This window comes from Heloderma suspectum, chromosome 1 (assembly GCF_057233095.1).
Source record: "Heloderma suspectum isolate Gila_16-S chromosome 1, 16-S_ref, whole genome shotgun sequence".
NCBI lineage: Eukaryota > Metazoa > Chordata > Lepidosauria > Squamata > Helodermatidae > Heloderma > Heloderma suspectum.
In genome coordinates this window covers 379,730,566-379,756,392 of record NC_139458.1, presented here as the reverse complement: position 1 = coordinate 379,756,392, position 25,827 = coordinate 379,730,566, and the positions used below count along the sequence as shown (strand labels likewise).

The following is a 25,827-nucleotide window of genomic DNA, read 5'->3' as shown; positions in this document are numbered from 1 at the left end:
CTGCTTCATATGGTACCCATTCTGTTTTGCTGGCTCAGAGGCTGTAGGCCCACACACTGCCAGGGTGGCAGCCTTCTGGTGTCCTGCTAATCCATCCCACACCAAGAATCTGTTGCAACATAAAAGAGCGCAGTCGTTCTGCTTCTCGTGCTCAGCAGGCGACTCCTGTTCTAAATTTCCGCACAGCTAGGAACATGGCTCTTGATCCTCTGTCATGTAAATGAGGCCATGATGTCACTGTGTTCTCAGCTGTAATCCCAGACAGACAGAGCAGGGAACTCTCTCCTCAGATAATTACCCAAGGGCAGGGGCATCCGGTTTACCTAAGGAAGTTACTGTGTAGCATACATACTTATCATAGTGGTTCATAGCCTCTGGTCAGGATGCAAACTATTTATTTCACAGTCTGTCTACAGTAAGCTTTTCTTGTCCAAACATTCCCATTTTGCTGCTGCCAGTTCTCCTCCACTGGTGCAAACTGCAGTGGGCATATAGGCGACCAGCACTGGAGCTCTACATGGTGTAACCTGCTTGGAGCATTTGACCAAAAACAACGTGCAGATTAAACAAAATGATTTTCCCCGCTTGATATTGCACATATTACATATTGAGCTATGAAATCATGCTGGACATAGGGCCACCACGTGTCCTATTTTACAGAGGACAGTCCTGTATTTGAAGGAGTCCTCTGTTTGATGGGCTGCCCAGTCTAAGTCTGTCTTAAAGTCAAGGAACCATCAGGAGGGAGAGCTGCGGGGGCCTTGAACTTACTCATCAGGAGTTATCACCTGGACAGTAGACTTAGCAGGCAGGCAGTCACCTAGTCAGCCTTCTCCGTTATGGTGAGATGCATTGTATTTATATTTAAATTATAATATATATTGCAAATGTTATACAAATTGGTGTCCTCCTTTGTCCGCTTTGGTGATGCATTTCCTCTTTTTTGGTGATAAGTAAGCAGCCACCCTCGCTGGGTTTTGCTTTTTGTTTTGTTTTGAAAGCACAAAGGAAACATATGCAAGACAGAATTATGACAGTGTCTGCCAACTTTCTATCCATGTGAGCCTGTCTACTATATTATCTGCAGGCAATTGAGAAGAGGTTTTTGTAGTGCGACACTAAAGTTGCCCAGTAATCCATGCACCCACTGTGGCCCACTTCATCGCCTCCCGTGAGGAAAGGTTGTTAGATGAGGAGTCTGTCCAGATGACTGTTTTACTTGGAGCCGAAACAGATTTATACACTTCTGAAACCTACCTTCTCCCATAGAAAATTCCTCAAGTCGGTAGGTTATCTGCTGAGGCCCTTCCCCGAGCAACACGTTTCTGGCCACATGTCCAGAGGACAGCCTCTGTTTGAACAGCTGCAAGAGAACGGTCCTCTCTTTGAAGGGTGGTCCAGTTCAGTTCTGATGTAGAGGTAAAGAACCATAAGAACTGTTGCCCATCAACAGCTAGCGCCTGGATAGCAGACTGAACAGGCAGGAAGGGAGGCGGGGGGGGGGGGACAGATGCAGCAGTAATGGGAGGGGTGGCAGATGTGTGCTCCCCCACCTCAGGTGGCAGGAGGTCTTGCACCAGTACTGCTGCTAGCATCCGGGGGCAGGGGCTTGGGAGGGGTGCAGACCTGGGGAGGGAGCTCCAAGCCTCTGTGAGCCAGATGGGGAACCTCATTTTGGAGGCTGGATTAGGCCCATGGATTGCAGGTTCTCCATCCCCACATTAAGCGGAAGATTCTCTGTAAGAATGACTAGACCCTGCTGTTGAAAGGATATGGCTTCCTATCCTTTGTGTGAGGCCAGAATTATTAGAGTTGGATCTGGGCTAGGACTACCGTAGCACCACACCCATAATACATTTTACATCATTGTCTGGAATGGGCCTGACTCTGCCATGGTAAATAGAGGGAAGGATGAAAAGTGGGCCGAGCACATCACTGCTGCTGATCACAGACTGAGATGTGATTCGCTGGAGATTCAGGTTATGGTGGTGCCACAATGTTTAGTCAATGGTGTGCTGAGAACCAGGACCAGCTGAAATGTGTTCTGGGATATATCAGCCTGACTCACATCCTGGATTGATCTATCACTATTTTATCATCCTCCCCATTTGGATCAGACCATCAACACTCATTGAGTCAAAGAACCTGTAGAATACGCAGATTGTATCAACATCACACTCGTATTTGAGAAAGGCAGGGAGGATATCCGGTGAATGCAGTGATGCATCTGACATTTCTTCATCCTACAAAATCTTCCTTTCTCTGCATGTTGGCCTCTGCATTCCAACTGTTGTTGATCAAGAACCACAATGATGTCATCAACCCCACCTTCCTTGACGCCTGTTTGCTCTCTACCTTCCCAGCCTGCAGTTGTTTACATGCGAGTGGACATGCTGCCAGCTCAGGCTCTGTGGTCTGTTCTGATCTTTCTCTGACTGGTGGAAGCCCGGACTTGCTCTCCCCAGGCTGGGTCTCTCCAGGTTGCCAATATGTATAAAGAATTCCAGGCGGGGTTAGCCTCTCCCTCTTCTGACTGGAGTGCAGGCAAAACAGCTGTGCGCAGGGCTTTCTTACAGTTAGGGATGGGAGAAGGAGATTTTTTTTACTATTCAATAAGTAAAAATCTAAGAGCAGGATCCGGTGGGGCCCCGCCACTTTTGTTGTGCAACCAGGACCCACTGCTTACACAAGGGAGATTTGGGGCATCTCTACACCAGCCTAAAATCCTGCATTTAAAATGGGGCTTTCTGCTTCCATTTTAAATGCAGGATCACGACAACTCCCTTTTTCACGTGCTTCCTTTCCCCCCATCCCCTTCCCCCTCCTTCTTCCCGTATCTGAGTCTTCCATTATCTTTCATTGATCTCACTCCTCTTCTTGCTGCTTTTACTCTTTTCACAGAGGAACACAATGGGATAATTTGATAGTTCATTATTTGTGATCTATTTAAAAATGGAACAATGGTATTTCATGCAGGAAATGTCTTTAATAATCATGGCATCATGTAAGGAGCCCGCAAAGTTCTGTGAAGGAGCAGTCTCAATCTCAGGATAAAAGCTCATAGTGAAGGACCCCCATGGGAGCGGGTGACAACATGTTTAGATATTGTGTCAGCATGAAATGGTGCCCAGGGAAGTTCTGTCTTGGCTTGATCAATGGCCTTTTAGGGCTATGTGGAAGTACCAAAACAAAAGCATGGTGCTTTTACTGACATCAGAAAGGATCAGTGATAATTTGGTTAATACCATCCCATTATCGCTGAATCTAAATCTTCAAAAAGGATGAGGTTGTCTTTAATACAATAACATGAACTTTCAAAATAAATAAAATTTTGGGGTTTCTTTATCTACATCTTAGTTGTAAAATGATATGTGAAATTCTCTTGGCTTTTGTCACAAGCCTCTAGATTCTAAAGTTGAGAATATCTGCTTCACACCCACCCTTAAATTGCAAGATGCATAATAAAATCCATTTGAAGAGCTGACAGCCTTGCCATTCAAGGAAGAGTTTGAGTTATCTTTTATATATTGAGGCCCAGTTCAGATGTCACAACCCATGATTTTTAAAAATTGTGGTGTGTCGTGAATGAAGCAGAATGGTGCACACTGCCCAATCACTTGCATTGCAAGCATGAGCGGCTAAACAAACCAAGGACACTCCGTCCCTGGGTTGTTTAGCTTTCCATTCAAACCCAGACCTCTAGCTTGTCTCTCCCCTGACAAGCCAGAGAAATAACCCATGGTTTGTTCTTAGGTTATTTCTTTGGCTTGTCAGGGGAGAGACAAGCCAGAGGTCCTGGTTCAGACACAATGCTAAACCACCCAGGGGTGGAGTGTCCCTGGGTTATTTATCTGCTCCTGCTTGCACTGGGAGCAATCCAGTGGTGTGCACCAACCCTGTGTTATTGTGATGTGTGAACTTGGCCACAAGCTAGCAAAGGAATCCTCAATATGATGGGTCATGAATATCATACCACCTCCCACCTGATGGTCCTGAGCTCCCCTCTCCCATACTCACGTTTACCTTTTCCTCTGTATATCCCAACTTTCTTTTTGTCATTGGTTGACCTGCTGTGATGTCACAATATGCTACACTGGCAATGGAGCTATACTTGCTTTAGCTGTTCTTGGCTTACCTGGTGTGTTACAAAGAAACTAGTCTGCCTAGACCCAGATACCAGAGTGTTTTTTATGAGATTAATGGAGACAGCAAAACAAGGTCCATGAGCCCCTCGGTTTTGGCATTATATAACATGGACTTTCAAAGTATACCCCGTGGATCAGTTGAAACATCTTGGGACCCTTCACCAAAAGACAGACAAACAACACTTGCTTCGTATGGAAATTGCTGTGCTATGCTGAGATAGATTTTCAGAGGAGACTGGCCAGATGCCCATGTAGTAAAAAAAATTTCCATTGATTTCGATATTGTGTGGAGTTGAGGCCCATTCTGAATAGACACCCCAAGATCCTGCTTTGTAACTGTCCCTCTGCCCTCAATATCTTCCTGTCTCTTAATATGCTTTCCTGTTGCCTCCCTCTTGAGTGGGAGTACTTTTGCAGTCTTCTTATTTGTATTAATCTCTTTGCCTCATAACCTACATCGACACAGCATGAACATGTCACTGTTTAAGTTCTTTCCACAATCATAGCTATTTCGCAACTGGACATCTCCACAATAAAAGCATTTCCTGCAGATAAATTGAACAAACTGTCACATAGTTTCATTAAGTTTTGCACTTTTTTATATTGAGAACTAGAAGAGATTCCTTCCATTTTTACATGAAATGTCAGCTCATTTTCATTATTCGGAGGACTTTTTTTTCAAAAACCCTGATTTGGCTCTTTCCTGGTGTTAGATGCAGGGCTTGTAAGTGCAGCAGGCTAGCAATAATCCCTTTGGAAGGGAAAATGAAAAATTACTTATTTGCTACACGCAGAGACACACGGTGGATCTGACCAGGAGCACTCTACTGTTTTGCAAAGCTGAAAGCAACAGAAAGAAAGAAAAACTAGACATGTCATGTGAGTGATAGGCAGAGAAATAATTCTTGCTAGACATACCAGTAATCCCCATCCTTTGTGATTTACTTCAGAATTTACTACATCTGGGAACTTCCTTTGTCATGTGTAGCACGTGACTTGCTTGAGTGTACTATGTGTTTGTTTTTTAAAGCAAAATTCTGCACAAAAGTAATACAAATTCTGTGCCAAGAAAAACTGGATGCTGCTGCCTGTATAAATTAGACAAATGGCCATTATTATTTGTATTGTTAATGCCTTTTCTAAATACTCAAGGTGATACACAAAGTTTTTAGAAACAGGGAGAGAGCAATCCTATGGCCACTAAACACTGTCTGGTGGGCCACAGGATATGCTCATTTCCAGGAACCGACCTTGGAGCCCACACTCTGAGGTCAGTTCCTGGAAAACCAACCGCCCCTCTCTTCCACGCTGCCTCGGAGGCGGCATGAGGAAGCCCCATCCCCCACGCTCGGAAGAGGAACGTGGAGCGACTGAAAAGGGGCGGGGCCGGGGGGCGTTCCAGGGCGAGGAGAGCGGAGCTGCGTGTATGGCAGCTTCCTTTCCCAGTTGGCCCCCCCACCGCTAGACAGCTGAAAACGGCTGTCTAGCAAGAAACAGCAGGGCAGGAGATGCGCGGAGGGAACGATCCACCCGTGCCTCTCCTGCCTTGATTTGGATAGGCGGTCGCCTCCAACTTCGGAGGTGGCTACCTATCTAGTTAAGCTTGCGCCCTAAAGCAGTATTCCCCCAACACAGCACTATCCAGATGTGTTGGACTACAACCCCATAATCCCTAATCACCAGCCATGCCAGCCAGGGCTGATGGGAGTCATAGTCCAAAAACATCTGGAGGGCGCCACATTGAGGAAGGCTGAAGTAAAGCATTACCACAACAATTTCAGCTTCTGTTTTGGGTGTACCAAAATGGTTACAGGTGTGAGCCATGAGACAGCTATGAATTCAAAACTCTGTTCCACCATTAAACATATTGGGTGGCCTTAGTCAAGCCCCTATTTTCAATCCCCAAGGCACATCTGAGGAGAATAATGCTGACTTAGCTCGTTCTTGTAAGAACTGCTGGGATGGTGTGTGTAAAGTGTTTTGGTCACTTAGAAAAAAAAATACAATGTGATTTGTATAAAATGTGCATATGCTAATATATATGTACGGATGCAAATTTAGAAATAATTGTTATAATTTAAATATAAATACAGAACATCTCCCCATAGTGTGGAGGACTGATCTGGTGACCGGTATGGCTGCCTGTCCAGGTGCTAACTGTTGATGGTCAGCAGTTCATATGGCTCTTTATCTTTAAACCAGAATTGGACAAGGCAGTCCTTCAAATAGAGAATGCCTTCAAACAGAGGATGGTCCTCTGTAGAAGAGGACACATGGCCACCCTCCTGCCCTCATTAATTTCTCAAGCTGCAAAGTAGATCTAAAAGCACCCCAGGCTGCATAGCTGCTGCAGGTGGAGCAAGTTGGATGCTTGTTCCAGCAGCTCAAGTCCACCCATGCTTCCAAGAAATCAGGGGTCACTTGAGCAGTCTTGCCTCATCTATTTTTCTTTACACCAGACTCCCCACAGACCCCTGGTGCAAGTTAAATGTACAAGGCAAAAGTGCATACTTAGGAGGTAAGTATAGATCTAAGGGGAGGAAGCATAGTTCAGGAGCAGAGCATCTGCTTTGCCTGCAGAAGATCCCAGGTTCAATCCCCAGCATCTCCAGATAGGGCTAGGAAAGAATCGTGCCTCAAACCCTGGAGAGCTGCTGCCAGTCAGTGTTGACAATACTGGGTTAGATGGACCAAGGGTCTGACAGCATAGAGCAGCTTCCTATGTTCCTATGATCTCTTAAAGGTTAAGGCATAATTAATCCATACTAAGTGGTCCTGCATACGCACTCTTCCTTAAGAACATAAGAAATGGCTTGCTGGATCAGACGAAGGCCCATCTAAACCAAGAATCCCAGCAATCAGCAAGTGCTAGGTGGTTCTCCAGTGATCCACAGTTGTTGCTTCTATGTTTCCTGCATTAAAACACCTAATACAGATGCACTAAAACAACTAATACAGATGCACTAAAACAACTAATAGAGATGTGCCTTTACTAAACTTTACTGGTACATCATGATCCTTTCTGCACACTACTCGTAACGTGCTATATCTAATGTACAATGTTCTGTTTTCTTCTGCTATATGAATAAATTATGTGTTACTTCTGAAATTCTGGTTATATTGGATGGATCCTCAGGGCAGCAGTTTGGCCTGAACGGCTTTTGGGTTCCCTTCCAAACTTGCAATTCCATGCTTGATTAATGTACTTCTGCATGCAATTGTCCACAGGAGAATAACCTCCGGGGTTCTTTTTTTCCCTACTCCTCCCTTTCCTCTCATTGTTTTGCCTTTGTCTGATTTTGAGTTTGTAAACTTGGGTTAGTTAAACTTAATTTTAAAAAGCACTATGTACATTCATCGTATTACATAAATAGTGATTAAGTGTCCAGATCCTTTTCTCCCACCAAAAGCATGAAAGAAGAAGTGGGCACTGTGCTTTTAATGACTGTGTGCCAGGCAAACATTCAACAGCCTGACCCCATTATACCATCTCTGTGCCCAGAAAAGTGGCATCTCCTCTGGCAACCTTATGAGAACCCACATGACTCTCAGAGCTCACAAAAAGAAAAGGACAGAGCTCTTTCACAGGCCCCTATTGTCTGAAATTGATATCAATAATATGGTTGTCTTCCTACACATACTGGGAAGGCCATTGGTCTATTCAGTGTCCCCACATCTGGTGAATGTGGTCACTATGCCCGTGTCACGTCCTGAGGTGTGCCCAATCACAAAGGGGGCAAGACAGAAAGACTCTTGTTGGCACAATGGATCTCAGGCCAAGGGTGGCCACAGGTCCTGCTATACAAAAAACAGTCCTCTATTTGAAGGACAGCCCTCTGATTGAAGACATCCTCTGTGCTAAAGGCTGTCCGACCCACATCCTGTTTAATGATAAAGATCCATAAGAAGTCTCTCCACAAGGACCCTGGAGTTGCCCGCAAACCTAGACAGCATAGTAAGAAGCAGAGACATCACCTTGCTGACAAAGGTCCGTATAATCAAAGCTATGGTTTTCCCAGTAGCAACGTATGGCTGTGAGAGCTGGACTATAAGGAAGGCTGAGTGCCGAAGAATCGATGCTTTCGAACTGTGGTGCTAGAGAAGACTCTTACAAGTCCCCTGGACTGCAAGGAGGTCAAATCAGTCAATCCTAAAGGAAACCAACCCTGACTGCTCATTGGAAGGACAGATATTGAAGCTGAAGCTCAAATATTTTGGCCACCTAATGCGAAGAGAAAACTCACTGGAAAAGACCTTGATGCTGGGAAAGATTGAAGGCAAAAGGAGAAGGGGATGGCAGAGGATGAGATGGCTAGATAGCATCACCGATGCAATGAACATGGACTTGAGCACATTCCGGGAGAGAGCGCAGGACAGGAAGGCCTGGCATGCTATGGGCCATGGGGTCACGAAGAGTCGGACACGACTGAACGACTGAACGACAGCAAGCACCTGGACAGCAGATTGAGCAGGCGTGCATGTCAGGTGGTCTTCCTCACCGTCGCGAGATGTCCTGTTTTTCTATTAGATTGTAGTAATTATGTCAGCATTCACATTTATACATACAAATCAGCATCTGCACATTTTAAGCCAATCTGTGTCCTATTTTGACTTATTTTTTGCCAATGCATAAATAGCCACCCTACTCAGGTCCATTTTTCCAAAGGATCATGGCACACTGGTAGCAAGCTCCAGGGACTGCAGTGACATTCACGTGTGTGGAAGTATATGTTTAGAACGGTATCTTTCGGCACCAACTACACCCTCTTTCTCACTCATGGCAGAAGCTAGGGTTAATTCCAGGTTTCGCTGATGTCTGAAGACCTATCTTTTTCAACAGGCTTTTCAGCCTACTGCTCCGTAGAGTGTGGTGTGTGTTTTGTCTCTTTTGTTGTTTTAATGCTGTTTGTTATTTTGCTGTATTATTGTATTTGATTTTTTTAAAATGGTATCTTTTTTTTAGCTGCTTTGAATGCCTCCATTTGGAGAGGAAATTATGGGATAGGCATTTTATTACAAACAAACAAATAATTCAGCCCAGGGACCTACAAACAGACCTCCCCCCATGCATCACCTGGCTAACTGCAATAGACAGTGGGATGCCATTTATCCATCTGTAAGTCTGTCCTGAGGGAATCCTGCAGAAACACATGTATGAAACTCTAGCATGTGACTCCACATCTGGAATGCGTTATATGATGAGAATGCTTCCAGCTGTGTTAGCTTTATTCTACTGTAGGAGAGCCAAACAGAATGGATAATATACAAAGTTTCACTGACTAGCATGAAGCAGGGATTTCCTCTGAGTTTCTCAGCACAGGGTGGTACCCAGTGTAGTTCGACATACTAGGACATTGACTGTGTATGGCTAAATGGCAAAGCCGTATAGAGTAGACATAATGTAGTGGGCAATTTTCTCCATGTCAGAACATGGAAGTCTCAAACTGTGCTATACTGTGAGGGAAGCAAATTAATGTGATGCGGACTGAAGAAGCAAGAATGACAGTCCACAAAAGGGCCATCTCCTGGTCTAAAAAAGGTTTAAAATTCAGCAGCATACTTTTAAACTGAGTATTAGGGAAAAGCTTTTGCCAGCAAAATTAGAGTAGTTTGCCAGCAAAATTATAGTAGTTTGCCAGCAAAATAAGAGTTGTTTCAGTTCCCCTGCAATGCAGGGGGATCCAAAAGTACAGTTAGGGTGGCCCTGTGTCCTACTTTGCTGAGGACAATTCTCTACTTGAAAGACTGTCAAAGGACAGTCTTCTATTTGAAGGGCTGTCCAGTCCAAATCCAGTTTAAAGAACATTTAGCACAGGGGTGGGCAACTTGTGGGCCTTCTTTCAGAGACTGAAAGAACTGGGCATGTTTAGCCTTGAGAAGAGAAGACTGAGGGGAGATGTGATAGCGCTCTTCAAGTACTTGAAAGGTTGTCACAGAGAGGAATGCCAGGATCTGTTCTTGATTATCCCAGAGTGCAGGACACGGAAGAATGGGCTCAAGTTACAGGAAGCCAGATTCCGGCTGAACATCAGGAAAAACTTCCTGACTGTTAGAGCAATACAACAATTGAACCAATTACCTAGGGAGGTGGTGGGCTCTCCCACACTGGAGGCATTCAAGACAAGGCTGGACAGCCATCTGTCAGGGATGCTTTGACTTGGATTCCTGCATTGAGCAGGGGGTTGGACTCGATGGCCCTGTAGGCCCCTTCCAACCCTACTATTCTGTGATTCAGATATTTTGGCTACAACTCCTATCATCCCTCACCACTGGCTCTGCTGGCTAAGACTATTGGGAGTTGAAGGCCAAAACATCTGGAGCACCTGATGTAGCATGCGGACAGTGGACTGAGCAGGCATGCACACAAGTCATCTGGTCACTGTCTTCCCCAATATGGTGAGATGTGTTATAATAATTATTTATAAATTTGCATCTATGCTTATACATTATCAGAGGCAAAAGTTATGCAAATTGGTGTGCTCTTTTGTTCTCTTATTTGATGATGCATTTCCTTATGCATCGACAATGCATAAATGGCTATGCCCTACCTGAGCTTTTCTATATTGTTGAAAATAGACATTTCCCATTTCCTGCCAAGGAAAGGTGTGTAAACTGTATGTAACTGGGGAAACGTAGAAGACAGGAAATGCAAGGCATTTGCACCCCTACCCTTCCCATGAATTATAATATCTGAAGCTGCAATAGAGCCCATTTTCTATGGATACAGACCATTCATGTCCAAACTAGGATACCATATATATATATATATATATACAGTGCTTCCTTCCCAAGTGATTTATATTAGCACAAATATTTTATGCATTATATTAAGTAACACAACACATGCAATCATAGGCTTCAAATTTTAGCGTTTTTCGATTGGGCTTCAAATGTGTAGGAAACTTCAGTGTTTTAAATGTATTGCTTTGCTAAGTTAAGTAATTCAATCATGTAATTTAATTATTAATTAAACTGGATAGTCTACACTTGAAACCTTTTCAGGTTTTAGTGTGAACTGTGGGTTAAATTGTGGTGGTGTGGAATTTAGTTTTGGTTTCACTTTGAAAGAACTGAATCTGAGTCGCTGCTAAGGCAGACTTAATTAATACTTAAAATTATTTTCTGTGCACCTTTGATGTCTTCTCCACTTTCATCCTTTCAAATGTGCCATCCATTTTAAGTCACAAAAATAGTGTGATGCAATTATCAGAGTTTTGGGAAGCACTATTTTTGCCAAATGGGGAGCCTTAAGTTTGCATATATTTGCCTGAATTTACACATGATAATGAGCAGTGGTTGCCCTCTGAAGGATATCACAATCCTTCTTCTGCCTTACTATTGAACCAAGAGCTTTTCTACATGATGCATTTATTGTGCACTTGTCATTTCCTACTCATGGTTATTTACAGGTTCTTTAGATGACAGCATGACCCTCCAGTTTCGCTTCTGTTTTCAAACAGCACTTTCAATGAGTTTTGTTTTGTTTGTTTTTTTAGAGCAGGGACATGGGGGATTATTTCTGAAAGTGAAAGAAAATGCTGTTTTCACCTGTATGTTTGTGCTAGAGGTTATATAGCAGAAAAGCAGGAAAGGAAATGCTCCTCGTGTACTGCTCAGATCTCAATTCTATGGAAAACTGAAAGTAAATCCAGTGGATTAACATCCCCATTTTAAAAAGCCCCACGATAACTCAGAAAATATGGGACTAACTACACATTACACATAAACGTGTACAACAGTATCCTGACAAGCCACTTTGGGAAGGGGCAACTGGGAGTAGTGAAGAAGGAGGAGAGAAGGTTTCCTCCTATGGCTTCTCCATTCCAAATTGTGTCCCAGAGAGTTTTCCCCAGTGCAGGGCTCCAAATGGGTAAGCCCTTTTTGGCAGCCTTCACATGAGGGCTGCAACATTCCCATAATCTCTTACAGGGTTTCCTGAATGGTGGCTGAAGAGCATTTAATGGGTTAAGTGTTGCTTCTAATCGCCTTTCTGACTGGGAAAACTCTGCTGACTGGGAATGATGGAAGTTGTAGTCCAACACATCTGGAAGGTGCAGGGTTGGGAAAGGCTATTCTAATAAATAGAAACCCTTTATGTTTTGGGAGGTCCAGCTGCATGACTAACGCTGCAATTCTACGCGCACGTACTTGGGAGTAAGCCCCATTGAGCTCAAAGGGGCTCACTTCTGAGTAGACATGCATAGGACTGCACCGTAAGGCTGTAATCCAAAACACTCTTACTGGAGAGTAAGCTGTATTGAGCTCAATAGGACTCAGTTTTGAGGAAACATGCGAAGAATTTCACTTCAATTGGATGAGTGAAAGCTTATCTCGATGAGATCAGAACTAAAGTGTAAAGTACTGATTCTATACAGTTAGCAGTTGTGCAACACAAAAGTAGGGAATGAACATAAGAACATAAGAAGCCCTGTGCTGGATCAGACCAAGGGTCCATCTAGTCCAGCACTCCATTCACACAGTGGCCAACCAGCTGTCTACTGGGAACCCCCAAGCAGGGCATGAGCACAACAGCACCCTCCTGCCCATATTCCCCAGCAACTGGTGTATATTGGCATACCACTTCTGATACTGGAAGTAGCATATAGCCATCAGGACTAGTAGCCATTGCTAGACTTATCCTCCAGGAATTGGTCCAATCCCCCTTTAAAGCCATCCAAATGGGTGGCCATCACTACACCTTGTGGAAGTGAATTCCATAGTTTAACTATGCGCTGTGTGTGTGTGTGAAGATGTCCTTCCTTTTATCTGACCTGAATCTCCCACCAATCAGCTTCATGGGATGACTCCATTGGGTTCTAGTATTATGAGAGAAAGAGAAAAATGTTTCCCTATCCACTTTCTCCACACTATGCATGATTTTGGACACTTCTATCATGTCTCCCATTACTTGCCTTATTTCCAAGCTAAACTATGGTGTTTGCTTATTCTCCTAACACAGAAGAGAATAATGCTGTGGAATCCATATTAGAATTGGACTAATAGACTAACTCAAAGGTCCCCAAAATGTGCAAGCTTAAGCTTCCGAGCTCTCTGTCAGGCAAGATGTTACCAAAAACAGGTCAAGTGGGAGAGGAAGAAGGCTGCTTTGGGGGGCTTCCAGGTAAGGCTTTCATCCAGATGTTGTTGTCTTCTGTTTGTAACCTTCCTGTGTTTCCCCACTGGATCTTCCACCCTTTTTTTTACAAGAAAAAAAATATTAAGGGGTAGAATAGCTGCACAATGGATCAGTAGCATTAGAAGCCCTGTCTCTGGAAGCACCTTGATTAATGTTGAAGTCATGGATCAGAGTTTTACGATGAAATGTGGGAAGAGGTTTCAGACATTCAAATGAGGCTCTCAGGGTGTCGAGCTGCATCTGGGACTGCCCCTATATGGCAGGGATGAAGAAACAAACAAACAATGGTTGAGCTGAAAAGATAAAATAGTATTTTCAGCTAATATTGTGAATACTGTACAGAATTATCCTAACCACCCCTGCACCCCCTCCCCTCAGTTTATATTTCTTGCACTTTTTTCACCACTATTCGATGTGCATTTAGCAATTTCACAAGGAATAAAGGGCAAAAATCCACTGGACTTTCTCTTTAAACGGCCATTGTTTGAAACAATAGAAGAATCCCCTGGGTTTCCCTTTGCCTGCTTTAATTTCTTTTCCCCCTTCCCTTTTCTCCTTTACTTATGCTCCCAGCCTACGCCATACCCCACAGCACCTCACAGAGGTGCCTTTGCAAAGCCTTTTCATGCACTGACGTTTAGCTTCCTCATGTGTCATGCAAGCAGGCTTTGGTGAGTTTTTGCAAAGTGCTGCATAAGGGAGACAAAGGAAGTCACAACCAACTTATGCTCCAGAGAATTCCCTTTCTCTCTCTCTCCATTTCAATCACAGGGTGCATAGCCAGAATGCACGTTTACATGAAGCAGGGGCATTTTTCGTGTACGTTTCCAGACACATGGTGACTCAGCTCCACCTCACCCCTTCTGGAGTCTTTGCAGCAACTATGGCAAGATCTAGCATGTGTCACTTTTGCTTTTGGAAATAGCAGGATGTCTGGCCAAGCCACCTGGGAGAACATCACAAAGCCCAGGGACAGAGCTCCGAGAAGCACCACAGATGACTGGGCAGAAGCCTTTCACCTGCCCTGCTCATTCAGACAAAAAGAAAATGTTTCCAAAAAGCCACAGGAAAGAGGCCCAGTGTCTGCACTATATTGCTGCACTCACCCCGGGTGCTGAGACATTCCAGGGGTGTAGCGCTTACCCAGGTTTGGTTGTTTTTAGAAGGAAGCCATCAGAGGCTTATTGGCATTTTGTAATATTTCCATTTTTTTTACAGATATGTAGGTTCAGCATAGGTAGGTCGAGGCACAGCTTAAACATGCTAACAAATAGCCAAAGTCCATTGCTCAGCTTCCACATCAGATCTCTAGGGAGATGGTCAGCATCTGAAAATTCTTCCAGAGCCCTAAACTGCCCTGTGGCCTTCTTAGTCCCCCTCAAACTGTAGTTGCTCCTTCACATAAAGACCTAGTTTCCACATAAAGACCCAGCATGACACGACAGCTCATCATGGGTTGATTTACCCTCATGGAGCTGTAAGCACATGCTGGCCGTCCTTATGAATATGCAGCCCCTGACTGGGGGTTACCATGGCTTGTCATGTCATGTGAACCCAGCCAGTGGGAGTCATTTGAGGGCTAAACAACCCTTGCATAACCCATTGTCTGTTGTAGGATCAAAGACACCTGGATTACTTCATCCATTTCCTGGAAGTGGGGTGAGCAGGGCCGGCCTTAGGAGGGTGGAGAGCTGGGCAGTTGCCCAGGGTGCCAAGCTGGGGGGGCTGCCATGTTGAGCTGAGGGGGGGCATCAAGCTGGGCTGAGGGAGGCACCAAGCTGAGCTTAGTGGCTGTGTTTTTTTAATGTACTGTCTGCAGTGAGGGAGGGTGGCAAAAAGCAAGTGTCTGTAACTTTTCTTTCAAGGTTTAACAGTTGTTTGGGTTCTAACTACAAAAACTACAAAAATGATCTTCCTTCAATTAGCTTTCAAGTATGTTTCTTTTCCAGTTTCCACTGTGATGTCATATGTGCTAGGTAAAAATCAGCAGAACACAGCTTTGCTTTGAGGCAAGGTTACCATGCACTTAGCACTTCAAATACTGTAAACACTATAAATGCTATATTAATAACAACAACAACGACAACATAAAGCCATAAGCCGTGAGAGGTCATCTGGATACCTTTTTTATTTCTAAGTGTTCTTTACTATTTAAGATAAAAATAATGGATGCTCTAAAATAAAGAATACTTACCAAAGGATAGGAACTGCTACAAAACAAAAAATATTATAAATAAAACCTGTGATAGTTCTGCTGTGTTGCGTAGTGCACTGCCAAGCTCAGAATGTTGCTTTTCAAACTCTGGCTTGTGCAAACTGTAGCATAGTGGCTGATTTTGATTTTGAGCAACGATTTTGAGCAATGTCGTTCTTGATGAACATCAGATCTGCACCAGGCTCAGTCCTCTGGGCGGCCCTGCAAGCCTGACTACAAGGCTGGGGGTGGGCACCAAGGGCACTCCTCGCCCAGGGTGCTCTTTATCCTAGGGCGGGCCCTGGGGGCGAGGAAAGACATGCCCTTTCCCCACAATGGCTCCCATCTTCCAGAATGGTCCCCAACTGTTTCCTAGTTGTTGTGGGCTATTTACCTGTTATTTTCCTAACAAAAGAGACATTTGCTAGAACCATTAAGTTAATCTCCAGCAGTCCTTCTGGTTCTATTAACCCTCTCCTGCATACAGCCCCAACCCTACAACAGTATATGAGGTGAGGGAGTCTAGATTTTTGCAGTAAACGTTCCAATGAGGCTATTATAATAAATAAGTAGGAAATGCAATAAAATGCAGTGTACCACGTGAGCATAAGGGGGGGGGGGGTTGAGGTTCTGGATGATCCTTTCCTGGTGTGACAGGAGAGGGTTTTTTAGCTTCGAAACCTGTATCTCCTCAACCCTAATGCCCTCTGCAGGAAACTAACTATAAGGCTGTGGGCTTGAGCAGCTCTCTTCGCTGACCTTCTTCATTTTCCTTTCTCCCCCCCCCCCCCGTCATCCTAACATTCCTGATCTCGAATGCTCTGACTTAATTAATACTTTCATACAAGTCCTATCTGTGTAGGGCTAATGTGGGGAAGGGGACATGGGCGTGCACATAAGCCTGACCCCCAGTGTCCCTGCATGCCCAGCTTCTTTTTAGACCTTTGCTGAATGCACTTGCACAGCTCCCGTGATCAGAAGCCCTGATAAGGCAGTGACCATTATGGCAGGTAGAAATGGCATCTTCATGCTCAAAGGCAGCGAGCTCCTTCACACGGAGCCTTTATCCTGCAATTGAGATCACCCCTTCATGGAAGTTTGCGGGCTCTTTACATGACACCGTGATCATCCCAGCCATGTCCTGCACAAAATGCCCTTTGTTCCATTTTTAAACAGATCACAGATAATGAGCTATCAAATTACCCTGTTGTGTTCCACTTCAGTTTCCTCCGTGAAAAGACTTAAAGCAGCAAGAAGAGGAGCGAGATCAATGACAGATAATGGAAGACTCAGATACAGGGAGAAGGAGGGGGAGGGGGCAAAGGAAGCACGTGTAAATGGAGTCAGTTGTGAGCCTGCATTTAAAATGGTTCTATGAAGACCTACAACACCTTCTAGAACTAACACCAAAAAAAGTTGTCCTCTTCATCATAGGGGATTGGAATGCTAAAGTAGGAAGTCAAGAAATCACCGGGATAACAGGAAAGCATGGCCTTGGTGTACAAAATGAAGCAGGACAAAGGCTAATAGAGCTTTGCCAAGAGAACACGCTGATCATAGCAAACACTCTTTTCCAACAGCACAAGAGGCGACTGTACACATGGACAACACCAGATGGTCAATATCGAAATCAGATTATGTCCTTTGCAGCCAAAGATGGAGAAGCTCTATACAGTCAGTAAAAACAAGACCTGGAGCTGACTGTGGCTCAGATCATGAGCTTCTTGTTGCAAAGTTTCGGCTTAAATTGAAGAACGTAGGGAAAACCACTAAACCATTCAGGTATGACCTAAATCATATCCCTTATGAATATACAGTGGAGGTGACGAATAGATTGAAGGGATTAGACCTGATAGAGTGCCTGAGGAACTATGGACGGAGGTCTGTAACATTGTTCAGGAGGCAGCAACTCAATCCATCCCAAAGAAAAAGAAATGCAAGAAAGCAAAGTGGCTGTCTGAGGAGGCTTTACAAGTAGCTGAGGAAAGAAGGGAAGCGAAAAGCAAGGGAGAAAGGGGAAGATATATCCAACTGAATGCGACAATAGCAAGGAGAGACAAGAAGGTCTTCTTAAATGAACAATGCAAAGAAATCGAGGAAAACAACAGAATGGGAAAGACTAGAGATTTCTTCAAGAAAATCGGAGATCTCAAGGGAACGTTTTGTGCAAAGATGGGCATGATAAAGGACAAAGAAGGCAGGGACCTAACAGAAGCAGATGAGATTAAGAAGAGGTGGCAAGAATACACAGAAGAACTATACAGGAAAGATCTGAATGTCCCTGATAGCCATGATAGTGCAGTCACTGAACTTGAGCTGTACATCCTCGAGAGTGAAGTCAAGTGGGCCTTAGGAAGCATTAGTAACAACAAAGCTAGCGGAGATGACAGTATTCCAGCTGAGCTATTTAAAATCCTAAAAGATGATGCTGTTAAAGTGCTGCACTCAATATGCCAACAAATTTGGAACACTCAGCAGTGGCCACAAGACTGGAAAAGGTCAGTTTACATTCCAATTCCAAAGAAGGGCAATGCCAAAGAGTGTTCAAACTACCGTACAATTGTGCTCATTTCTCATTCAAGCAAGGTTACGCTCAAAATCCTACAAGCTAGGCTTCAGCAGTATGTCAACCGAGAACTACCGGAAGTACAAGCTGGGTTTTGAAGAGGCAGAGGAACTAGAGATCAAATCACCAACATTCGCTGGATCATGGAGAAAGCAAGAAAATTCCAGAAAAACGCCTATTTCTGCTTCATTGACTACGCTAAAACCTTTGATTGTGTGGATCACAACAAACTCTGGCAAATTCTTAAAGAGATGGGAGTACCAGACCACCTCACCTGTCTCCTGAGAAACCTGTACAAGGGCCAAGAAGCAACAGTAAGAACCAGACATGAAACAACCTATTAGTTCAAAATTGGGAAAGGAGTATGACAAGGCTGCATATTGTCGCCCTGCTTCTTTAACTTATATGCAGAGTACATCATGAGAAACGCTGGGTTGGATGAATCACAGGTTGGAATTAAGATTGCCGGGAGAATCATCAACAGCCTCAGATACGCAGACGATAGCACCCTCATGGCAGAAAGCGAAGAAAATCTAAAGAGCCTTTTGTTGCGGGTGAAAGTGGAGAGTGCAAAAGCTGGTTTGAAACTCAATATCAAAAAAACTAAGATCATGGCATCTGGCCCCATCACTTCCTGGCATATAGAAGGGGAAGAAATGGAAGCAGTGACAGATTTTATTTTCTTGGCCTCCAAGATCACCGCAGATGGTGACTGCAGCCATGAAATTAAGACGCTTGCTCCTTGGGAGGAAAGCTATGGCAAACCTAGACAGCATAGTAAGAAGCAGAGACATCACCTTGCTGACAAAGGTCCGTCTAATCAAAGCTATGGTTTTCCCAGTAGTAACATATGGCTGTGAGAGCTGGACTATAAGGAAGGCTGAGCGCCAAAGAATGGATGCTTTCAAACTGTGGTGCTGGAGAAGACTCTTACGAGTCCCCTGGACTGCAAGGAGGTCAAATCAGTCCATCCTAAAGGAAATCAACCCTGACTGCTCATTGGAAAGACAGATACTGAAGCTGAAGCTCAAATATTTTGGCCACCTAATGCGAAGAGAAAACTCTCTGGAAAAGACCCTGATTCTGGGAAAGACTGAAGGCAAAAGGAGAAGGGGATGGCAGAGGATGAGATGGCTAGATTGCATCACCGATGCAATGAATAACAGTTGAATAACAGTTGAGTAACATGAATAACGATGCAATGAAGAACAGGGGGAACAGAAAGGGAGGTGGGGTTGCACTGTATGTGAAAAATACTTATCTCTGCACAGAAATACAGGAGGATGAGCTTGGTAGCCCCATCGAGAGCATCTGGATCAAAATAAATGGAGCAAAGAATAAAAGGAAACTGGTGGTCGGAGTCTACTACCGGCCACCCAACCAAGGAGAAGACGAGGATAAAACTTTTGAAAAGCAAATAACCAATGTTTTAAGGAAGCATGATGTAGTAGTAATGGGGGACTTCAATTTCTCCGATATTTGTTGGGAGACAAATTCTGCAAAACATGGCCCCTCCAGGAAATTCCTGACTTGTGTGGCGGATAACTTTCTCCTACAGAAAGTAGAGGAAGAAACTAGAGGATCGGCTATCCTTGACTTGATCCTAACCAACAGAGATGACTTAGTGGATAAAGTAGCAGTTACAGGAACTCTGGGGGAAAGCAACCACGTTGTACTTGAGTTCTTGGTTCTAAGGGAAGCAAAAGCCGAGTGTCGTCAAACGCGTACCCTGGATTTTAGGAAAGCTGATTTTAATAAACTCAGAACAATGATCAGTAAGGTCCCATGGCAAGCGACGCTAACGAGAAAAGGAATCCAAGATGGGTGGGAGCTTTTAAAAAAGGAAATTCTCAAGGCACAATCACAAACAATTCCAGCAAGAAGAAAAGGTGGAAGACAACAGCAGAAGCCAATGTGGCTTCACAAAAAGCTTAGAGATGACCTGAAAACAAAAAAGGACACATATAGGGAGTGGAAAGAAGGCCAAGTAACAAAGGAAGAGTACAGGCAGGTAGCACAGAATTGCAGGGATGGTGTCAGGAAGGCTAAAGCTGAGAACGAGCTGAGGTTAGCGAAGGATGCTAAAAACAACAAAAAGGCTTTCTTCAGCTACGTGCATAGTAAAAGGCAGAGGAAAGAAATGGTGGTTCAGCTATTAAATAAGGATGGCAAAACGATAACAGATGACAAAGAAAAGGTAGAGGTGCTCAATTCCTATTTTGGCTCAGACTTCTCCCAAAAGAGGGTCTATGACCCCCCTGGGAAAGGCGAAGTACAGGCTGAAGGGGCAGGATTGCAGCTTGAGATCGACAGGCATATGGTCAAGGAACACCTAATTACTTTGAATGAGTTCAAATCTCCAGGGCCAGATGAACTGCATCCTAGAGTAATAAGGGAACTGGCAGAAGAACTCTCAGAACCGCTGTCTATTCTCTTTGAGAAATCATGGAGGACGGGGGAAGTGCCAGATGACTGGAGGAGGGCTAATGTTGTCCCTATCTTCAAGAAGGGTAAGAAGGAGGAACCTGGGAACTACAGACCAGTCAGTCTGACATCAATCCCAGGGAAAATTCTGGAGGAGATGATAAAGCAATCCATCTGGAAGCACCTTGACAACAATGCCGTGATTACTCGAAGCCAACATGGATTTGTCAAAAACAAGTCCTGCCAGACAAATCTGATCTCATTTTTTGATCAAGTCACCTCCCTTGTAGACCATGGGAATGCTGTAGACATCATATACCTGGACTTCAGCAAAGCTTTCGACAAAGTGCCCCATGATATCCTGATGAGCAAACTAGCTCAAAGTGGGCTAGATGAAACAATGATCCGGTGGATCCACAGTTGGCTACAGAATCGGACTCAAAGAGTGCTTATCAATGGGACCTTCTCAAACTGGGGAGAGGTAACGAGTGGGGTACCACAGGGCTCAGTCCTGGGCCCACTGCTCTTCAACATTTTTATTAGTGACTTGGAGGAGGAGGTGCAGGGAATGCTGATCCTATTTGCAGATGACACAAAATTGGGCGGGATAGCTAATACTTTGGAAGACAGAAACAAAATTCAAAGTGATCTGGATAGACTGGAGCGCTGGGCAGAAAACAACAGAATGACATTTAATAGGGATAAATGCCAAGTTCTGCAGCTAGGAAAAAGAAACCAAATGCACAGTTACAAGATGGGGGATACGTGGCTCAACAACACTACAAGCGAGAAAGATCTTGGAATTGTTGTCGATCACAAGCTGAATATGAGCCAACAATGTGATGTGGCTGCAAAAAAGGCAAATGCTCTTTTGGGCTGCATTCATAGAAGCATAGCTTCCAAATCCTGGGAAGTACTAGTTCCCCTCTCCTCAGCACTGGTTAGGCCTCATCTGGAGTACTGTGTCCAGTTCTGGGCACCACACTTGAAGAAGGATGCAGACAAACTGGAGAGGGTTCAGAAGAGGGCAACAAAGATGATCAGAGGACTGGAAACAAAGCCCTATGAAGAGAGACTGAAAGAACTGGGCATGTTTAGCCTTGAGAAGAGAAGACTGAGGGGAGATATGATAGCACTCTTCAAGTACTTGAAAGGTTGTCACAGAGAAGAAGGCCAGGATCTCTTCTTGATCATCCCAGAGTGCAGGACACGGAATAATGGGCTCAAGTTACAGGAAGCCAGATTCCGGCTGAACATCAGGAAAAACTTCCTGACTGTTCGAGCAATACGACAATGGAACCAATGACCTAGGGAGGTGGCGGGCTCTCCCACACTGGAGGCGTTCAAGACGAGGCTGGACAGCCATCTGTCGGGGATGCTTTGACTTGGATTCCTGCATTGAGCAGGGGGTTGGACTCGATAGCCTTGTAGGCCCCTTCCAGCCCTACTATTCTATGATTCTATGAATATGAACTTGAGCACACTCCAGGAGAGAGCGGAGGACTGGAAGGCCTGGCGTGCTATGGCCCATGGGGTCACGAAGAGTCGGACACGACTGAATGACTGAACAACAACATTTAAAATGGAAGCAGAAAACCCCATTTTAAATGCAGGATTTTAGGCTGGTGTAGAGATGCCCAGTGTGTCTCTGTGAACAAAAAGCACACTGGGGACAACCGTCTTTGTTATCATTATTCCCTGCTTGAGAGCTTCCTGGGATTAATTTTTACCTAAAATGTATTCATCACCCTATAGCTAACAGCTCTCAGGGCACATACAATAAAAACAAAGATAAAATCCAAAATCCATGTTAAAAATAGAAACAGCACAATAAACAATTTGGCCTGATGCCAAAAAGTAGGTGCTAGGTGGACCTCTCTGGGGGTGGTATTCCATAACGGGGGGGGGGCTATTATTGACAAGGCCTGCTCTCCAAGCTCTCCCCCTGTCTCCCACCGGGAGGGCCCACCACCACTGTCAGTGGGTGCTCTGGAGAGCTTTGCCAACTGCTCCCCCACCATTTGCCACAGCGAGAGAGTGGCTGGGGGAGCTCTTCAGAGCAGCCATCCTCCGGAGAGCCGCACTGGCTGAGGAAGCAACCGGCCTGGCTCTTCAGAGAGCCGGCCTGGCCGAAATGACCGGCACTGAGCGGGTCTTTCCTTGGCACCAGGCATTTTGGTTGGGTGGGCTCTCTGAAGTGCCAGTCTGGGTGTTTCCTCCAGCTGTATGGCTCACCAGTAAAGGTACGGGGAAACAGGGGTGGGGGAATGTGATGCTGTAAAGGCAAGGGGTGGGGGATGTGATGCAGGAAGGGGAAGGGGGCACAACGTGGGAAGGTGGTGGATGAAGTATGATGCAATAAAGCGAAGCGGGCACGACACAGCAGCAGCAGGAAGGAGAATGGGGCACGACGTGGGAAAGGGGTTGTGGAGGCATGACACAGCAGGGCGTGTGGTCTCTCACCTCAGCTGGCAAGAGAGTTTGTACCAGGGCTGGAGCAGGGCCTCTGATAATGATCTTAGGGCTCGGGTAGGAACACATGGAGAGATGCTCCTTCAGAAAATGTAGCCCCAAGCTGTGAACTGCTTTATAATTTAGCATGAGCACTTTGAACTGGGCCCCAGAAACAAACTGGGAGACAGTGAAGATGGTACAATTCTGGCATAATATGACCACAACCCCCATTTCCAGTCAGCAACCCCAGCTTCCATATTTTGCATTCATTTATTTTGTACTAATCCCAACTGTCTTTAGGGCAGTCCCATATCCAATGCACTGCAGTAATCTAAACAGGAGATTTCCTGTGTAGCATGGATAGCTGAAGCTGGGTTGTCTGTATCCAGGTAGGGTCACAGTTGGCATACCAGCCTAAGCTGGCAGAAGGCAATCCGTGCCACAGAAGATACTTGTGCCTCGAATGACACGGATGGATCTATAAGCACCCACAGCAGCAAACGTGATCCTCTCGGCTCCCTCTTCGAGAACAGGATGAACACCACCCACAGTGTTGAATGAATCATCCAATAACAGTACCTCCATCTTGTCTGGATTGAGCTTCGGTTTACTGGCCCTCATCCAGTCCATTAGTACTGAACTGGATGTCCCTTTGGTCTGATGTGATCCAATAAGCCCAAGGCTTGTCTAATATCCTTATGCTAATGTGGCCAGTAGTAGCTGTGTCACATGTTGCAGACAGCCCCAAAATGGAGGATATGCTGTGGTATAGTTGTGAGATTGTTGGACTGGGAGTCAGGAGATCCGGGTTCTAGTCCCCACTCAGCCGTGAAGCTCACTGGGTGATTTGGGGCCAGTCACAGAATCTCAGCCCAGCCTACCTCACAGGGTTGTTGTTGTGATGATAAAATTGAGAGGAGGAGGATTATGTACGCTGCCTTGGGTTCATTAAGGAGGGGAAAAGGCGGGATATAAATGTAATAAAATGAAATAAATAAATAAAGTGGTTTATGGGGCCATTCATCACTTTGGGATGGGGGTGGGGTGGAGGACAGATTATTAATTGACACTTAAGTGTTCTGTAAAACATTCTGTTCTCAGCCCTGGCCTGATCTAAACTAGGAACAAATTAATATAATAACCCATGCCTGGCCATCATAGGAATATAGATAGTTCAAAGCAATTACTATACATTTTCTTTCATATTTTGCTCTCTAAACAAGACTATTATTTTATTAGATTATTTTATTTATTATATCTTTAACCCAATAAAATGTTCTCTGAACAGATTACAAATAAGTACGATTAGAGATCTATACCCCATCAGGCATAAGCTACGTTTCTTCTGCATCAGCCTGAAAGAAGACCAGGAAACAAGTATTGTTCTATTGTACATGTTCCCCAGTAACAACAACCAAACGATCCAATCCACATTGGCCTAATTTTGACCAAGATAGGTTGGACTCCATGGCAGGTCAAGCCCAGCCTATGTATGTCTCGGTATCCATGACTCTGCGACCAGACATGACTTTGCCGAACTTTCCTTGAACAGCGCAGAATAGAACTGGAAATGTCATCATTAACTTCAGTTGAATACATCATAGTTCTCCAGAATGCCTTACACATGATTCACATCTCTCTGATAAAATCATTGTGTTGTGTTGTTTCTGGCAAAGGAGATGAAGTAAAGACTGGAACAGAGAGCAGGCAGGAAACATACTGCACTTTAAAAAAAATGCAGGAACTTTAATCACTGTAGTTACATCCTCTTTCCACACAAGCTGCACAAGCAAACCCTCACGTAAGTATGCATGAGTTAAATGGCCCTCTAGACCTTTGTAGAGTACTGCTGGCCTGACATTTCTCTTCAAAACACAGTTTCACTGATCCTTCCCCAGAGTGGATAAGAAAGTGAAATTAAAAACTGAAACATAATATTGAAAGTCAGATTTTTATAATTTCGGTTATATTACCCTGGAGGGCTTCCAGACAGAGGGCTCCTAGCGCTACCAATCAAAAGGCATTGTGCATCTATTCGGTCTTTTCCTTCTTAACAGATGTTTTCTGGTAAGGAAAATGAAAGAAGAAGTGGTGGGGAAACACAGGAGGTTACAAACAGAAGACATCATCTTCTGGATCCCTGTAAAATTGTGTGAATGAGGTAAAGCAATTGCACAATACAAAGCCTTGTCTGGAAGCACTGCTAATTTAAAATGAAATTGGAATTTAATACAAACATATTAAGGTCTAATCTACACATGCTCATAAAGTGCAATCCTTTTCTCAGATGTAATAGAATTCAAAGGGGCTCCCCATTTGGATACAGGATTTCAGCCTGATAGAGCAATCCAAACCTTCTTGGACAGTCATCCAAGGGGTAGGGAAGCCCCTATGCCAGCAAAGAGGAACTCTGCCAGTGAGGAGCACATTCCTTGGATAGTTCCTTCAGAGTTCTGACTGAAACCCGGAGTGGATGCACTGCCCCACTGACACTGGAGCCACCAGCCTTCACTGCTTGACAGGCATAAATCTGCCTCCAGTGGTGTTTCTACTGACAGCAGGCCATGAAACAGAGCATTCTGAGGGTGAGATGGGGTCAGCTTTCCATCTGCTGGATCCAAAAACACTCCATTTCACCATGGGGCCCCAGGGTCAGGGCCCTTTCCTATGTCAGCCTCAGATTGGTGAAATGTTTTCCCTCCTTTAAAATCTGCCAGAGAAAAGAAATTAAAATCTGCTAGAGAAAATTCAAATCTGCCAAGGGAAAGAAAAAAAAAGTACATCCCCCTCCTGCACTGGCCCACACGAGCCAGGAGGACTTTGGAAGTGGCAGAAGATTGCCACTTCACTCCCCCATCACATCCCACTTAGGATTTAATAGAGCAACATGCTGACTGCGGGTGATGGG

General features: G+C 44.7%; 1 protein-coding gene across 1 annotated transcript in view; it reads right to left on the bottom strand.

Moving 5' to 3' along the window:
- Nucleotides 1-4,729: 4,729 nt before the first annotated feature.
- The window catches only part of LOC146359929 (uncharacterized), an 88,196-nt gene continuing 67,098 nt past the window's right edge, over nucleotides 4,730-25,827 (bottom strand). The window contains exons 5-7 of the transcript XR_014786852.1: nucleotides 13,425-13,533; nucleotides 11,694-11,781; nucleotides 4,730-4,985 (exon numbers count right to left, since the gene is read on the bottom strand). The gene's annotated coding sequence lies outside the window, so the exon portion shown is untranslated. The remainder of the gene's footprint in view (nucleotides 4,986-11,693; nucleotides 11,782-13,424; nucleotides 13,534-25,827) is intronic.